The 13,015-nt window shown below is 46.7% G+C and overlaps 1 pseudogene; it reads right to left on the bottom strand.

Annotated features, from left to right (window-relative positions):
- Positions 1-8,995: 8,995 nt before the first annotated feature.
- On the bottom strand, positions 8,996-9,622 carry LOC105518445 (annotated as a pseudogene).
- Between the last annotated feature and the right edge of the window lie 3,393 nt (positions 9,623-13,015).

The following is a 13,015-nucleotide window of genomic DNA, read 5'->3' as shown; positions in this document are numbered from 1 at the left end:
GAGGGAGGAAGGAAGGAAGGAAGGAAGGAAGGAAGGAAGGAAGGAAGGAAGGAAGGAAGGAAGGAAGGAAAGGAAAGGAAAGAAGGCAAGGTTGGAAGGAGGAAGAAAGGGAGGAAGAAGCAAGGAAGGGAGGGAAGGAAGAAATAAAGGAAGGGAGGAGGGAAGGAATGAAGGAAGCAAGGAAGATAAGGAAGGAGAGAGGGAGGGAGGGAAGAAAGGAAGGAAGGAAGAAATGGAAGAAGGAAAGAGGGAAGGAAGGAGGAAAGGAGGTAAGACAGGAGCAGACACAGGGTCTTTTGGACAGGGTAGCTGATGGGCTCGTTGGGAGACCCTGCTTGTGAGGACTCCTGGGGCCAGGGCGATTCACCTGCACCTGGCTGCGGGCGTGCCAGGTGGCTGTAGACGTAGGGCTGGGGCTGCTCTCATCATCCCAGCTTTTCACCTTTGAGGTTTTAATTGGAAAAGAGATGTCACCAGCGTGTGAGTGCGTTACAAGGGCAGGTGCAGGGGAGGCTGATGACTGAGAGGACAGCAACAAGGACAGGGTGATAGAGAGCCCAACATGGGGCAATGGGTGAGGAGGTACAAGGAGGGTGGCCTTGCTATCAGCCTCCAGGTATTGGGGCTGGTAATGGGGGACATTACACTGGGAGAAGAGAAGACTTAGGGATGAAGCTGCCTTGTGTCTGTGTTTGGGGGACCTTGCTGGAGCAAGCACCAAAGTCCTGGGACGCCCTTCTTCACTCTCTCTCCATAGTCTCCATGGACAAGCTGGGGGTAGCTGCCATCCCTGCCTCATGGAATAACAACTGTCCCTTCTCGGAGCTCCTTAGGCTCAGCCAGGGCCTCTTCATTCCTGCTGTTGTTTGGTCCAGAGGGGCCCTTGGGGCTGCTCAGCTGGTGCCCGTTGCCTGCAAGGACACAGCTACCATTATCAGTGCCTGGTAGAGAGTTGGTGCTTGAAAAATATTTGTAGAGCGAGGGTAGAAGGGGATGAATGGGAAGGGAGACCCTCTCCCTCTTAACCCTCAGTTTGCAGAAACTCATGATTCTCTAAAACCCTCTTTGTCAGAGGCGTTTGAACCAGAGCAACTCCATCTTGAATAGGAGCTGGGTAAAATGAGGCTGAGACCTACTTGGCTGTATTCCCAGATGTTTAAGGCACTCTAAGTCACAGGATGAGATAGGAGGTCAGCACAAGATACAGGTTATAAAGAACTTGCTGATAAAACAGGTTGCAGTAAAGAAGCTGGCTAAAACCCACCAAAACAAAGATGGCCACTGAGAGTGACCTCTGGTACTCCTCACTGCTACACTCCTACCAGTGCCATGACAGTTTACAGATGCCATGGCAACATCAGGAAGTTACCCTACATGGTCTAAAAAGGGGAGGGATAAATAATCCACCCCTTGTCTAGCATACCATCAAGAAATAACCATAAAAATAGTTAACCAGGCCGGGTGTGGTGGCTCAGACCTGTAATCCCAGCACTTTGGGAGGTCGTGGTGGGTGGATCACGAGGTCAGGAGTTCAAGACCAGCCTGGCCAAGATGGTGAAACCCCATCTCTACTAAAAATACAAAAATTAGCCAGGCATGGTGGCAGACGCCTGTAATCCCAGCTATTCGGGAGGCTGAGGCAGAGAATTGCTTGAGCCTGGGAGGTGGAGACTGCAGTGAGCCAGGATCGCGCCACTGCACCCCAACCTGGGTGACAGAGTGAGACTGTCTCAAAAAAAAAGAAAAGTTAACCAGCAGCCCTCCAGGCCGCTCTGCCTATGGAGCAGCCATGCTTTCATTCCTTTACTTTCCTAATGAATAAACTTGCTTTCACTTTACTCTATGGACTTGCCCAGAATTCTTTTTTGTGTGAAATCCAAGGACCATCTCTTGGGGTCCGGATTGGGATTCCTTTCTGGTAACATTTCCGTACTCCCTCTGCAGGACACATGAACCTGAAACAGGGAAGTGCCTCCTCTTCGTTGTGTCTGAATGAGAAATAGTCCAGTATCTTCCCCTTTATGTGCACGTTCAAGAAATCCTGACTACTGCTAAAATTGCACTGGGGTTCAGAAAATGATACCCCAAAATATGGAACTAAAGAAGCAGCTTCAGTTCCTTTGAAGAACCTTCAAAATCTCACCCTGATCTTCCCCTCACTCCCTGTCTTTCTGATTTTTTCCAAAACACCAGAAGGTACTGTCTTTGGCATTTCCATGTCTGACTAAGGAAACTTCTTTCCAAAAGAAATACAATTGTCTGAAGGCTCCCTTCATAGGAATCTCATCAAATAGCCAGAAAAGAAAGATTAACCACCTGAGAAGAGACTGGGAGTATCACCACCTCCAGACAGACTTTTCATCCATTTTCCTGAGGGCAACTCCCAGAGATAGTCTGGGGGGGGTTACCTGTGTAATAAGACAGCCTGCTTTCACAGTGATTTTTCTGTTTCTCACCTTCACACCAACTACCCAAAGAATAGAGAGGAACTTTGTCCCAGGCCATTGTTCCTTGGGCGCATTCACTTTCCCAGAAAATCATTTACTCAAATGCCCCTCATTTTCCCTTCCCCATCAAGAAATATATGCAGGCATCTAGACCTCATTGAGTTACTGGGTAATCATTCTCCCACCATTCTGCCGTGTTATACACATGAAATTAATTTGTTTATCTTGTTCCCCTATTAATCTATTAGCAGTTGATTTTCAACAAAACTTCAGAGGCAGAGTGAAGGGAGGAAACTTTCTTTTGGCACCCACAATTGTCAATAGAAACCCTAATTAACAATCTCTCTGAGGGAAGCCCGATGGGGTTTGCAGGGCAGACATGGAACTGCCTGCAGAAAAGGGCCTGAAGCCTGAAGCACAGCAGAGGAGAGGGTTATTGGTGCCCCAGATGGCCCGACAATTCAGGCGGATCCCACTGCCCCGCTTCATCCCTGCAACATGCCCTCCCCAATCTCAGCCTTTTCATTGAGCTTCTCCCATTCAGCGCTGCAGCTGGGCCACTTCACCAGCCTTCGGTTTGACCTCAAGGGCAAAGAGGAATCAATTTGTGCAGAGAACTGGAATGAAAGAGATTTCAACTGACCTTTGAATGGGGTTTTAATTTGCTTTATTCCAGCCAAAGGGGCCTCGTGAAGAGACCCCTTGAGACTGCTTTTATCCACTAATGCGCGCATTAGTGCAGCAGTCTGGGCCAAGGTCTGCCTGGTGTGGGTGCCGCGGAGCACAGGGGGAGGGCCATGCCCCTCCCTAGAGCAGGTTTTCAGCACCCTTAGGGCCCAAAGCAGAGTCAAGAGTGGAGGAAGGGCCTGGGTAATATGGTGGAACCCCATTACTACAAACATATATATATATATATATATATATATATATACACACACACAAAAAAATTAGCCAGGTGTGGTGACGCACGCCTGTAGTCCCAGCTCCTTGGGAGGCTGAGGTGGGAGGATCCCTTGAACCCAGGAGGTGGAGGCCACAGTGAGCCGTGATCATGCCATTGCATTCCAATCTGGGCAACAGAGCCAAACCCTGTCTTAAAAAAAAAAAAAAGAGTGGAGGAAGAAGCAGTGGGAGGGGGTGAGGTGACCTGGGTTCTGCCCCAGCTCTGTGGCCAGCAGACTCAGGGACCTGGGCCAGTCACTCCCCTCACCCGCACTCCCACCCCACCTCCAGGCCTCTCAGCCTCCTCATCTGAACAATGGGGGCGGGGAGGATGTGGTCCCTTTCAGGTCTGTCATTGTATGATTTTAGGCTCAGATCTAGAGTCAAGCTCTGTGATTAAAAAACAAACAAGCAATAGTCTTCCAGAAAGTGGCCCCTATTGGGCACAGCAGAGTCCTCTGGGCTGAGGAGCTAAGCTCTGTCCCTCTATCTCTCTGGCCTTTCTGGTGTCCTGTTTCTCTCTGAGAATCTGCTCCAGTCTCCACACGTGGGTGGGCCGGTTCTCTGCTCTGTTCACTCTGAATCCCAGAAAAAACCAATGGGGCCACTAATTACCAGCACTCCTGCTATAGGCAGCCACCCACGGGGTCCTAGTGACCTGTGGAAAGCCAGCCCTGGTCAAAGAGCCCTCTGCAGCCGCTCCTCACACAGGGCCGGTTCCGTGGGACACCCCAGTAGAGAGCCTGTAAGTTTGTGTGCACAGGTCCTGCATCAGCAATGGCAAGTTCTCTTACCCTGAGCTTATTACACCTGGGTGTATTGCCATGTGGAGCCACATGTATTCTTTTAGAACCACTCCCTTATCCCAAGCCCTTTCTTCACACTGAAGGCTTGCTCCTCTGCAATCCAAGTAGACTTCCTGGAAGTGGTGTCTTTGCTGAAGATGTTGTGGACACTGTTAACAGACACCAGCCTCTACTAGATGACGTCCCTGCTGCCGCTGTTTCCAGACAGAGCTCAGGTGCCAGCGGCCACCACTCTGACTCAGTGGTGATCCTAATGGTCCTTTTGTGGGGGACAGGCCTTTGTTAGAGCCTCGAGCATGACTGCTTCTTTTCCAGAAGAATGCAGAGTTCTCCAGCCAGCAGTTGAGGTAGGAAGACTGACGTGGTGGCCAGGAAGGACGCCACTAATGCACATCCATTAGTGAGCGCATCACAGGGTGGCATTCAGAAGCTTCTGAGCAGTCCTCCTTCCTCCAGACCCAACAATGGCTGTGTGGAGGGGGCTTGAAGTGGCCTTTTTACAGGCATTCAGCTTAGTCCCCCTCTCAAGTCCCTGCCCCTGTTAGGTGCCCGTCTTCCATTTCCATGCCTGCTGCTCAAAGGAATGGAGCAGCCAGGACGGTGAATGCAAGCAGCCCACCTGCGGCCCAAAGAGCCTTCACTGTGCCCTCAGTCCCATTGCCCCAGGAGAGGGACACCAGGCTGGGCAGAGCTGGTGCACAGTGACCTGCTATGCAGCAGCTCAAAGAGCCCATGACTCTGCATGTGTCTGTGCGTGTGCACGCACGTGTATGTGTGTGTGCGTGTGTGACGGGAAGGGCGCAAGGACCCCTGAAATGGGTTTGAAAGGTAGTTTGGTTTGTTTTTAACACACTGTCCAAAACCTTTATGTGCAGTTGAAAGTGATTCCTTTCCCAACATCCCCATAGGCAGCTGTCCTTGGTGCCATTGAGGGGCCAGGGCTGGAGCCTTTGGCAGACTCCTTGGGGGAAACCCTTCCAGGCCAGGTCTAATCCACCTGGAAGGCCAGTCTCTGACTTCAACATCTCATTTCAAAAAACATGTATTGGCTGGGCGTGGTGGCTCACACCTATCATCCCAAAAGTTTCGGATGCTAAGGTGGGTGGATCTCTTGAGGTCAGGAGTTCGAGACCAGCCTGTCCAACGTGGCAAAACCCCGTCTCTACTAAAAATACAAAAAAATTAGCAGGATATGATGGTGTGTGCCTGTAATCCCAGCTGCTTGGGAGGCTGAGGCAGAAGAATCTCTTGAACCCAGGAGGCGGAAGTTGCAGTGAGCTGAGATTGTGCCTCTGCACTCCAACCTGGGCAACAGAGTGAGTGAGACTCTGTCTCAAAAAACAAAACAAAAACATGTATAAATTATGTTCCTTTAATTTATCCTTTATATTATAGTTCAACCTTCAGGTCGAAGTTATTTTTCTGTGTATTATGAACACGAGAAGGTTATATTATCAATGAATTTCATTTCAAGATAATAAATAAGATCTCACTACTTACTCATTTACTCTTAAAAGGGTATTTTGCTGCCAGTGGGAATGTAAAATATTACCACTTTGGCAAAGAGTTTGGCAGTTCCTCAAAATGTTAAACATAGAGTTACCGTATGACCCAGGAATTCCCTTCCTAGGTATATACTCATTTTTTCACAAATTTTAATAAAATTTGTATGCTCACAGATGCATTATTCATAAGAGCCAAAAAGTGGTAGCAACCCAAATGTCTACCTACTGATAAATGGATAAATAAAAAGTGACATGTCCTTATAATGGAATATATTTGAGAACACAAAAAATGAAATTCTGGCCGGGTGTGGTGGCTCACGTCTGTAATCCCAGCACTTTGGGAGGCCAAGGTGGGCAGATCACCTGAGGTCGGGAGTTCGAGACCAGCCTGACTAACATGGAGAAATCCCGTCTCTACTAAAAATACAAAATTAGCCGGGCATGGTGGCACACACCTGTAATCCCAGCTATTCGGTAGGCTGAGGCAGGAGACTCACTTGAACCTGGGAGGCAGAGGTTGCGGTGAGCCAAGATCGTGCCATTGCACTCCAGCCTGGGCAACAAGAGCAAAACTCTGTCTCAAAAAAAAAAATTAAAAAAAGAAAGAAAGAAATGAAATACTGATATATGCTACAACATGTATGCATATTTAAAACAACATGACGCTAATTGGAAGAAGTCAGACACTAAAGGTCACATATTGTATGATTCCACTTATATGAAATACCCAGAATAGGCAAATCCATAGAGCCAGGAAGTACATTAGTGGTTGCTCGGGGTTGGGAGTGTCAATGGGAAATGGAGAGTGACTGCAAATGGATACAGGTTTTCTTTTTTTCTTTTTTCTTTTAATTTCAATAGTTCTTGCTTTGTTTGTTTTTTGAGATGGAGTCTCACTCTGTCACCCAGGCTGGAGTGCAGTGGCATGATCTTGGCTCACTGTAACCTATGCCTCCCAGGTTCAAGCAATTCTCCAGCCTCAGCCTGATGAGTAGCTAGGATTACAGGCATGTGCCACCACACCCGGTTAATTTTTGTGTTTTTAGTAGAGATGGTGTTTCACCATGTTGGCCAGGTTGATCCTGACCACAAGTGATCCTCCTGCCTCAGCCTCCCAAAGTGCTGGGATTATAGTCGTGAGTCACTGCCCCAACCTATTTTAATAGTTTTTGAGGTACATGTGGTTTTTGGTTACATGGATGAGTTCTTCAGCAGTGAAATCTGAGTTTTTAGTGTAGCAGTCACTTAAGAAGTGCACATGGGTACAAGGTGTCTTTATTGTACTGATGAAAATGTTCTAAAATTGATGATAGTTACACAGCTTGGTAAATATACTAAAAAGCCATTTTATTGTATACTTCAAGTAGGTCAATTGAATGGGTATTAATTATATCTCAAAACTATTATTATTATTATTTGAGACGGAGTTTTGCTCTTATCATCCCAGGCTGGGGTGCAGTGGGTCAATCTTGGCTCACTGCAACCTCCGCCTCCCAGGTTCAAGCGATTCTCCTGCCTCAGCCTCCCAAGTTGCTGGGATTACAGGCACACACCACCATGCCTGGCTAATTTTTGTATTTTTAGTAGAGATGGGGTTTCACCATGTTGGTCAGGCTGGTCTTGAACTCCTGACCTCAGGTGATTTGCCCGCCTCGGCCTCCCAAAGTGCGGGGATTACAGGCGTGACCCACCATGCCTGGCCTCAAAACTGTTATTTTAAAAGTTATGATTTTGGAGGAAAATGGGTAAACAAATTGTGGTGTATTCATAGGCTAGAATACTACTCAGCAATAGAAAGGAGCTACTGATACGTGTGACACCATGAATGAATCTCAAACCATTATGTTGCATAAAAGAATCCAGACAAAAGACAACTTACCTTATGATTCCATTTTCATGAAGTGTGAGAACAGGTAAAAGGAAGCTATTCAAATGGGGAGTGGCTAGAAAAGTTTCTGCGGTGATGGAAATGTTCTGTATCTTGCCTGGTGGATCAACTTTCGCTGAACTGTGAACTTTGTTCACACAATGCACAGTGTGCATTATAATGTATGTTATTACACACTGGAGGAATATGTAATAAAGCTGAGAATCTCTGTTTTAGACACTTCATTCAAAAAATATAAAAAACAGCTTCTCTCTTAAGAAATCAAATTCCCCTTTTGAGTAGTTGCCCTTTCCTTTTTTTTTTTTTGCTTCTTAGGGAATTTTCAAACACACAAAATATAGAGAGAACCCACGTACAGTGAACCCATGTGCCCACCAGTCATCAGCCTTTTGTTATTCTTGCTTTAAATATTCCCTCCAAGATTTTTTTTGAAAGTTGTAAGACAAATCCCAACCATCATGTCATCATCCCTATAAATACTTTGCATGGATTGCTGAGAGAGAGAACTTTCAAAAATAACCCAAAGACTCAAGAGCAAACTCAAAGAAGTCAACAAAACCTTCATCTCATCTTACATCTTCTTTCTTCACTTACATCTGGACTGTGTTCAACTTCCTCACTTTTTTTTTTTTAGACAAAGAGTCTTGCTCTGTCATCTGGGCTAGAGTGCAGTGGCATGATCTCAGCTCACGGCAACCTCTGCCTCTTGGGTTCAAGCGATTCTCCTGCCTCAGCCTCCCTAGTAGCTGGGACTAGAGGTAGCCACACCTATGCCCAGCTAATTTTTGTATTTTTAGTAAAGATGAGGTTTCACCATGTTGACCAGGTCACCTCGGGTGATCTGCCAACCTGAGCTTCCCAAAGTGCTGGGATTACAGGCGTGAGCCACCGCACCCAGACTTCGCGCTTGTTTTAAGTGCCCTGTTCCTTTTTTTTGTTCCAATCTGGATCCAGGCAAGGTCCATATATTGCATTTGATTGATATGTCTCTGAAGTCTTTCTAGATCTGTAACAATTTCCCTTCTTTCTTTTATGTCATTTATTTTTGGGGGAGCATTTTTTTTCACATCAGCCAGGTAATGTGCTGATGTGGTAGCAAGGTTTGAGGAGGCACATTTTACACCGTAGCATGAAAACTCAATTACCGTGAATACGAACCACAGGAGGAACTGGGAGCACTATTTAATTGACCTCAGATGATATTTTTTTTATGGGTGTTATTTCATAATCATAAACTTAATTCTGCAATCCGGCTAGATGTGGAAGGGAATAAGGAAAACATGGAACCCAAAGAACTGCAGTGAGAGCACAAAGACCATAAGATACTGTGAACAAATGGGGAGCAGGGGTGCTCTCCTGAGCTATAGAAGGAATGGTCAGGAGATGAAGATAAAACACAAGTCAAATTTACTGGAGATGTCCACAGTCAGCAGTGGTGATCTTCTTGCTGGTCTTGCCATTCCTGGACCCAAAGCGCTCCATGGCCTCCACAATCTTCATGCCTTCCTTCACCTTGCCAAAGACCACATGCTTGCCATCCAACCACTCAGTCTTGGCAGTGCAGAGGACAAACTGGGAACTGTTTGTGTTGGGTCCAGCATTTGCCATGGACAAGATGCCAGGGCCTCTATGCTTCATGATGGAGTTCTCATCATCAAATTTCTCCCCGTAGATAGACTTGCCACCAGTGCCATTATGGTTTGTGAAGTCACCACCCTGACACACAAACCCTGGAATAATTCTATGAACGCAAGAACCCTTATAACCAAAGCCTTTCTCTCCAGTGCTCAGAGCATGAAAGTTTTCTATCATTGAAACTTCATCTGCAAACAGCTCAAAGGAGACACAGTCCAAAGGCTTACTATCAATGGCAATGTTGAAGGACATGGTGAGGTTGACTATGGCTGGTAACAGAGGGCTCCAGGCAGCAGTGGTGTCTGGAGAAGCTAGTATACTTTACTTACCTCTGCTTCCACTGTCTCCTTTCCTCAGGGTAACTTTGGGCCTTGGCGGGGTTAAGACCTACTCCTGCATGGGCCAGTGACCCTCTGCCTTGAAATTCTAAAAGCTTCCCAGAGCAATAATGGGTCATACTATAATTGCCCAATGACTTTATCTTGTCTGTTGCCTAGAAAAGCCAATGCACAAAGAACAGCAGGTTTTTGCAACAGAGAAATAGTTTAATAATCACAGGGCTAGCCAAGCAGAAGGACAAGAGTTTGTTATTATTCAAATCAGCCTACCCCAAAATTTGAAGACTAGGGTTTTTTTGTTTTTGTTTTTGTTTTGTTTTGAGACAGAGTTCTGCTCTTGTTGCCCAGGCTGGAGTGCAATGGTATGATCTCGGCTGACTGCAACCTCCGCCTCCTGGGTTCAAGCGATTCTCCTGCCTCAGCCTCCCAAGTAGCTGGGACTACAGGCATGCACCACCATGCCCAGCTAATTTTTTGTGTTTAGTAGAGATGGGGTTTCACCATGTTGGTCAGGCTGGTCTTGAACTCATGACCTCAGGTGATCCGCCCGCCTCAGCCTCCCAAAGTGCTGGGATTATAGGCATGAGCCACCACACCCAGCCATGGAGACTAGGGTTCTAAGGATAATTTGGTGGGCAGGAAGCTAGGGAATGAGGAATGCAGATTGGTTGGGCCAGGGATAAACTCCTAAGGGATTAAAGCTGTCTCCTTGCTGTCTTTAGTTCCTGGGCAGGATCACAAAAGTAGTTGAGCCAGTTTACCAGTCTGTGTGGTACCAACTGTTTCATCTGAATGCAAGATCTGAAAATACCTTGAACACCAATCTTAGGTTTTATAATACTGGTGTTATCTATAGGAGCATTTAGGGAGGTTAGGAATCTTGTGGCCTCTGGCTGCATGACCCCTAAAAATGCATAACTTTTTAATCTTGTGGCTAATTTGTTAGTTTTCCAAAGGCAGTTTCAGTCCCCAAGCAAGGAGGGGATAGTTTTGGGAAGGACTATTATCATCCTTGAATACAAACTAAATTCCTCCCAGAGTTAGCTTGGCTTATATCCAGGAATGAACAAGGACAGATTGGAGGTTAGACACAAGATCGAGTCAGTTAGGTCAGATTTCTTTTACTTCATAATTTTCCTATGTCAGATTTTTCTCACTGTCATAATTGTTGCACAGTTTCATTATCCCTAAGGGGCCAACACTCTGCGGGCCAGTAGCTCTGTATCCAAACATATATGCACCATTTTGGGGACTTTCAGTGTGGGCTATGCACATATGAGAGGACTGGCCTGGGTGATACTGGGAAGATCTCTGACCTGAGAATGAAACTGGTCTCATTAAGTGGAAGATGCATTATGTTAAGATTCTCTCCCAATCATTCAAGTATCCATTCAACAAATACTTACAGGACAGGTGTGGTGGCTCACACCTGTAATCCTAGCACTTTGGAAGGCCAAGGCAGGGGGGACCACCTGAGGTCAGGAATTCGCGACCAGCCTGGCCAACATGGTGAAACTTTGTCTCTACTAAAAATACAAAACATTAGCCAGGTATGGTGGTGTGCACCTGTAATCCCAGATGCCTGGGAGGCTGAGCCACGAGAATCACTTGAACCTGGAAGGTGGAGGTTGCAGTCAGCCAAGATTGTGCCAGTGCACTCAAGCCTGGGCAACAGAGTGAGACTCTGTCTCCAAAAAACAAAACAAAAAAAAAACTTACAAATCTCTGACTATGTGCCAGGCACTGACTAGGAGGCAGCATTCAGCAGACAACAAGACAACAAGCTCTCTCCTCCTGGGGCTTCCCTTCTGGCAAGGGGAGGGAGGGAATAAGCACAGGTGAACATCCGCTAAGTCTGATGGTTATCTACACTTTGGAGAACCATAAAGCAATAGGGATTAGTGGAGCGGGGGTGGTTAGGGAAGGCCTCTGTGATAAGGTGACACCAGAACAGAAACCTAAAGGAAGTGAGGGAGAAAATCATTCCGATTCTGGAGCAAAGGCACTCCAGTCAGGAGAGACAGCAAGCACAAAGCTCAGAGGTAGTTGCAACTTTTGCATGTTTGGGCAACATCAAGCATGTGGCTGTTGGACCCAAGGGTGCCAGAGAGGGAGCAGCAGGGGTGCAGAGCTCCGTGGTGCCTCTGAAGGGCCTGGGCTTTTACTCTGAGCAAGATAAGAACAGGCCCTGTCCTCCTGGGGCTTCCATTCCGGCAAGGGGAAAGAGGGAATAAGCACAATGCTTGTGCCATGCTGGACAGAGGAGTGGCCCCATCTGATCATCTTCTCAGGGTCATGTGGCTGCAGGGTTGAGGACAGACTAAGGGAGGGAACACAGCTGGGAGACGACTGCAGACACACAGGGAGCAGATGATGGTGACACGGACCAGGGTGGATGCAGAGGAGGAAGGAGTGGCTAGAGTCAGACACGCTGTGAAGGTACAGCCGGCAGAATTTGTTAAGGGATTGGATGACAAGTGTGAAAGGAAGAATCTAGAATGAATCCACATTTTGGGCCTGAGTAACTGGAAAGACAAAGACAAGTTTCCATTTACTGCTGTGAGAAAGACTGAGAGAAGAGCACGTGTGGGGGCAAGATTAGGAGCTCTGTTTTGGACGTGTTGATTTAAGTTAGATAACCAGTGAAGCTTAAGTAGGTAGTGAGATTTCTAAGTCCAGGGTGCAGGACAGAAAGAGACTCAAACTGGAAATGTGAGTGTGGCAGTCATCAGTGTATAGATAATATCAGAAGCCAAAAGACGGAAATTCAATGAGGTCTTAAGAAAAATTCCCAAAGGATTTCTTTTTCTTTCTTTTTTTTTTTTTTTTTTGAGACAGAGTTTCGCTCTTGTTGCCCAGACTGGAGTGCAGTGGTGCTATCTCGGCTCACTGCAACCTCCGCCTCCTGGGTTCAAGCTATTCTCCTGCCTCAGCCTCCCAATTAACTGGGATTACAGACATGCGCATCACACCCAGCTAATTTTTGTATTTTTAGTAGAGACAGGGTTTCTCCATATTGGCCAGGCTGGTCTCAAATTCCTGGCCTCAGGTGATCTACCCGCCTTGGCCCCCCAGAGTGCTGGGATTATAGGCGTGAGCCACTGCGCCTGGCCTCAAAGGATTTTTTTTTTAATTGACAAGTTGATTCTAAGATTCATCCAGAATAATACATTTTTTTTTTAAGCCAAAAAGATTCTGAAAAGGTGACATCTGACCTCCCACTAGATGACTTGCCTTGAGGGGTTGGGCTTGATGTTCTGTCTCTGGCTCTGCAGCAATGGTCAAAAGAGAAGCCTGGAGTTTCCAGGATCCAGCCGACACCCTCCCAGTGGGACAAGCTGGTTCAGGGCTCACACGCCTATTAATGCATAGATTCCTGCTCTCACTTGCATCTTGTTCTTCTCAGATTCCTTATTTTCTTGCCAATTTGGCAAAGCTTTTTTTTTTTTTTTTT

Source organism: Colobus angolensis, unplaced genomic scaffold (assembly GCF_000951035.1).
Source record: "Colobus angolensis palliatus isolate OR3802 unplaced genomic scaffold, Cang.pa_1.0 Scaffold109, whole genome shotgun sequence".
Lineage (NCBI taxonomy): Eukaryota > Metazoa > Chordata > Mammalia > Primates > Cercopithecidae > Colobus > Colobus angolensis.
The sequence above is the reverse complement of the archived record's forward strand: the minus strand, read 5'-3'. Positions and strand labels throughout refer to the sequence as shown.